Raw genomic sequence first — 5,440 nt, 5'->3', positions numbered from 1 at the left:
CCAGATGGCCTCAGGAAAGGCACCGGGGATTGACGGTCTCTCCACAGATTTTTATCAATAGTTCTGGAGTACAATTGGACCTGACCTTCATGACGTTTTTATGGAGGGGATTAGGACGGGGTTTCTTCCTGTTTCCTGTCAGCGAGGTCAGCGAGCAGTATTGTCACTGCTGCCCAAGAAAGGCGATCTGACTTTGCTTAAGAAACTGGCCCTGTTTCCCTCCTCTGTACGGATTATAAATTACTTTCCAGAGCGTTGTCTAATAGACTGAAGGTTGTCCTGGAACTTATCATACACTCTGAACATCTTATTGTGTTCGGATGGTCGATCATGGACAATATTTTCTGCGTTCGGGACACTTATGATGTGTAATTGTATGTTGGATGTGGCATCATCTCTTTAGACCAGGAAAAGCTTTTGATAAGGTGGATCACTCCTATTTGTTTTCTGCACTGAGAGCTTTTGGTTTTGGTGATGGGTTTCTGTCTTGAGTTGGTTTATTGTATAATGGTGCACAGTGTTTGTTGAAGACGGGGGCAGGGCTGAGTCGGCCCATTCCTGTGCAGAGAGGGATACGACAGGGTTGCCCTATATCGAGACAGCTGTATACGTTTGCAATCGAGCCTTTCTTGTGCAGGATGAGGGCGGACTCGGCAACCTTTCCTGCCGGGGTTCTCAGGTAGGTGGTCCTCTTACTGTTTTGGCGTATGCCGATGATGTCAATGTTTTTGTTCGCAGTCAGGAGGATGTTCAGAGTTTGCAGGATGCTCTGTCACTTTATGAGAAGGCCACATCTGCACGGGTGAACTGGGCTAAGAGTGAGGCACTGCTGGTGGGTCGGTGGAGAGATACAGCGGTGCCCAGTCTGCCAGGGGGACTTGAGTGGGGGAAAGAAGGGTTAAAAGTTTTGGGTGTGTTTTTGGGTACGGAGGGGTTTGTGCAGAAGAACTGGGAGGGAGTGAGGGAGAAGGTGTGCGCTCGGTTGTCTAAATGGCGGTGGTTGCTACCTCGGCTGTCCTATAGGGGCAGAGTTTTGGTTGCCAATAACTTGGTTGCCTCGACCCTTTGGCATAAGCTTGTTGCCCTTGTACCACCAAGAAGCCTGATGGAGGACATTCAGAGAGCCATGGTGGATTTCTTCTGGTCCGGGAAGCACTGGGTTCGGGCAGCGGTTCTGTACCTACCGGTTGCTGAAGGTGGCCGGGGCGTGGATATTCTATCAAAACATGCCTCCTTTTGTATCCCGACTGCCCAGAAACTTTTGTATCCTGGACCAGCTGGCTTGATCGGCCGATTGCTGCTGAGGAGAGCTGGGGGATGGTTATGACCGGCCGCTCTTTCTTTGAGGACGAGGATATGGACCTTTCTGGGCTCACGTCGTTCTACAGTTTGTCTGCAAGCGTGGCGGGTGATGACGTGTTTGAGGGCTGCAGGAGAGACTCCGGGGATGTGGCTCTTTGAAGAACCGTGTTTTTTAATGATTTCATAAGTACTGGTTGTTGCAATCTGAAAGTCTGAGGTCCGTCTCAGGGAGGCTGGGTGCCAACTGGGTCACCTGATGACGGTGAACTGCATCTCTGGTGAAGCTCTGAGACGGAGTAGCAACATCACCTCCATCAGACTCATCGATAGGGTGGTGCATGAGGTTGGGTGCTGCCTGGAGCAGCCTCAGCGGATGCTGGTACAGACCGGTCTCTCTGTGAGCAGTGGAGTGAGGGGTGTGAATACAGTTTCCCTCTCTGTCCATTACACATCTGTGGGGGAGTGGCGGGAGGAGGCGGGCTCTGCTGTCTTCTCGACCCCTCGCCTGGCCAAGTTCCCGGATGCTGGGAAGAAAGCACTGTATCATACCTGCGGAAAGGTGCTGAACCTGCGGTCTTTGGCTGGGCTAAGGGAGTCAGGTGGACTGAGTTTTTGGTCCTGATGGTTCCCCGAGGACAGTTGGCCAGCCCGTACAAGCTGCCCGTTGAAAGGGGCAGCGGACTCCAATGGAGGATTGTGCATGGGGCCATAGCTACAAACCACTACAGGGGCACATCAATCCCGAGCTGGGGGAGGGGTGTAGTTTTGTTTTGACGTAGAGACTCTGGCGATCTGTTGTTGGTTGTCCCGCTGACTGATGGTGGAGGTCACTAAAAGGTGGGTTCAGGGTCTAGGGGAGTTGTTTATTTTGGTCCACGTTATGAAGAATGAGAACGCTGTTCACGTCCTGTGAATTTTTGTTTGCTACGGCGAAACTGGCCATCTGGCTGTCCGTAGGAATATGGGGCGGGGGGGGGGGGGGGGGGGGGGGGGGGCAGCGTGGAGCCGGCACGATGCTGATGAAGGGGTTGGTAGGGCCCGGCGGGGGTGAGCACTATTACTACCAGCTGATGGACAATTTGGGGGGTTTTGGTAATGTGTGGGCTGAAAGGGTGTGTTGTGCTCGTGGGGAGGGAGGGAGGGGGGGGGTTGGTGCTCAGGTTTTGAATGGAAATGTAACAGTTTTTTTTTTGTATTGGTGTATTTGTTTAGTTGTTTTTTTGTTTGTGTTTTTGGGTTATTTGTGATTTGAAAATGGTTCAATAAGGGACTTTAAAACCAAAAACCTAGTGTTTCCTCCTCTCTCATTTTCTCGTTTCTCTCTCTTTTCTTTCCTTCGTTCCTCTCCTTTCTAGTGTTTCCTTCCTCCTATCCATGTTTTCTCCTTCCAGTGTTCCTTCTTCCTAGGTTTCTCGCCTAGTGTTTCCTCTCCTCCTTTTTCTGTCTAGTGTTTCCTTGTCCTCTCCTAGTGTTCCTCTCCTTCACCTTAGGTTTCATTCCTACCTCTCCTAGTGTTTCTTCCTTAGTGTTCCTCCCTCTCTTCCTTCTCCTGTCCTAGTGTTCATCTCTTCCTCTCTAGTGTTTCCTCTCCTCGTGTCTTCTCTTCTTCCTCTCCTCTATCTTCCTTATTATTTATCTATCTACTCTCCTTCCTTACTAGGCTTCCTTCCTCTCTCTCCTAGGGTTCCTTCTCTCTCCTCTCCTACTCCTAGTGTTTCTTTTCTCTCTCTCTTCCTCTCCTAGTGTTTCTCTCCTCTCTTCCTCCTCCTTATTTTCTTTCCTCTATCTTCCTTTTTTCCTCTCTTCTTCCTTCCTAGTGTTTCTCTTCCCTCTTCATAGGTTCCTTCCTCTCCTCTCCTCCCTCTCCTCGTGTTTCCTTCCTCTCTCCCCTCTCTCCTGGTGTTTCCTCTCCTTCCACTGGTAGAGTAGCTACGTCTCCTCTCACAGATCCTCTTCAGCAGGTTGGAGACACTGTAGGTAACCTAACCCTAACCTAACCAACCTAACCCCGAACACTAACCTAACCCTCTCTCCTCTCATGTAGCGTAGTCGTCCCTCCACAGATTATCGCAGGTGGAGCACTGTAGGAAACAGCTTTCCTGTAGTTGTCTCGGGTGTGAGACAGCCCACACAGCTCCCTGCTGTATGTCCTGCGGGCTCAAGCTCCCAGAACCGCAGGGGAGACGCACGCAGACAGTGAAAAACTAAAAAAATAAACGTGGGCTTTACTGTAATCGGTTACATGGCAACACCCCTTCTCATACAAAATGTATCTGAAATTAAAACCGCTGCCCACCAGACAAAGCAATCACAGCATTAGCAAGTGAGAGGAGACTGTCGCTTTAAAATATAATTAAAATGGAAGATAAAAGACATAACTTTAGCCTTTAAATTGCCTTTATTTAATTACATTTTAATATAGTGTCAAATTGTAACAGACTTATCTCAGGACACTTTACAGATAAAGTAGGTCTATTATTACTACCAAATAATATATATAAATAATATCAAAACAATGTACTGAACACAGTCATAAAATAGTGGTACTGGGTGTTTCTTTAAAAAAGACATTTTCTTGCTGTTGCTTCTTATTTTGAAAATCTGCTTTCAGTGCCTATTAAAAAAATAGACATTTTATATGTAAATCATGAGGAAAGTCTGCCGTACGATGTACAGACTCAGTCGATTTTCTTCTATCATAAACATCTTCACGCGTGATCTAAAGCTGCAGGAATGGAAATCACGTTTTGGTGGTTCGTCGCCTCAGGACACGTTCGTCCCGGTACAAACCCCCTCCCCCCCTTGTACTCCCCCCCCCCCCCACCCCCCCCCCCCCCCCCATCACTCACCCCAGGCCCTTCTCCACCGGGGAGCCGTTACTCCACACGCCAGCCCCCGCCATCCCCACTCGTCTCAGGCCCAGCCAGTAGGAGTCCCCCTGGCTCAGACTCTGGGCTCCCACAGAAACACCTGAGAAGAAAGGGTGGAAGGGTAGTAGAAGTGATGATGAGAGAGGGAATGAGACAACTCCGGATCTATTTACCCTTTGTGTCCTCGAGTATATTATTTTCAAAGTTTCTATATTAGAAATATGGGTTCTGGGCGCCTAGATAGACGCATTTCGTAGAGCGGGCGCCCACATATATGACGCACGGGCCCAGGTTCAACCTACGGCCCTTTGCAGCATGTCATTCTCTATCTCACCTTTTATTTCTTTAACTAGTCTGTCAATAGAGGCCAAAAAATGCCCAAAAATAGACACGTGTTGTTGTTTTTTTTTAACCAAATTGCCCAAAAATAACATGGCTGGTTCATCTAACGCTCTTTGCAAGAAAAATGAATCTTACTTTCATTAAAATGTGGCTGCTGCCATTGAGCCAAATTTAAAGTTTTTTGAAATTGTCCGGTCTCGGGTCCAAGACCGGACTCGAGTACTACATGCCTGGTCAGAGGAGACATTTTGGTGTTAAATACTTAGTCTTCTACTTCATTCCTGCACTGATGAATTTATTTTCTAAGATTTATAGTGGAAATGTCTTTATTTATGTAAAGGAAACACCAACTCCACTGCGGCAATGATACAAAACTGTATCTCGCTGTATTGCTTCAATATTCTTCTATAGATCAACTTTTGTGTAGTTGTGTTTAGCGTTTGCGGCCGTGTTGACATCCCAGTGGCAGTGTGTTTTAGCGAGTGAGAAGTATTCTGATTCAGAGTTTTGTTAGCAGTGTGATTGATTCGACAAATGGGTTTATGCCGCTGAGCATTGGCAGAGAATGGTGTTTAGTGTTTTAGCTATTAGAAAAACTGTTAAAACCCTTCTTTTTCCCCCCCCAAAGTTTTTGAAATGTAACATTTTATATATGCAATCTCTTGTTAAACATGTGCTGATTCGCATAGTTTCCAGAACAGAAATCTGGCGTGGATATGACAAGATTCAAATTCTCTTCTTTTGTTGTTAACATATTAGAGTGAAAGGACATTAGGATCTACTTTCCCACTCAATAAATCAGAAAACCCTGTCAGTAGCCATAAAAAATCACACTGGTTGCCGTGTTTGTAAGATCTTACATTTGCAAGACATTACGTGGAAGGGAATATTAACTACATGGACATGAATCTTCCTTAGTTGCTTAT

At 47.1% G+C, this 5,440-nt stretch overlaps 1 long non-coding RNA gene across 1 annotated transcript in view; it reads left to right on the top strand.

Moving 5' to 3' along the window:
- Nucleotides 1-719: 719 nt before the first annotated feature.
- LOC116701520 (uncharacterized) overlaps nt 720-5,440 on the top strand; it is a 5,612-nt gene continuing 891 nt past the window's right edge. Inside the window, exon 1 of the long non-coding RNA XR_004334930.1 lies at nt 720-970. This is a non-coding gene — a long non-coding RNA (uncharacterized LOC116701520). The remainder of the gene's footprint in view (nt 971-5,440) is intronic.

Source organism: Etheostoma spectabile, chromosome 14 (genome assembly GCF_008692095.1).
Source record: "Etheostoma spectabile isolate EspeVRDwgs_2016 chromosome 14, UIUC_Espe_1.0, whole genome shotgun sequence".
Lineage (NCBI taxonomy): Eukaryota > Metazoa > Chordata > Actinopteri > Perciformes > Percidae > Etheostoma > Etheostoma spectabile.
This window is presented reverse-complemented; position numbering and strand designations above follow the sequence as displayed.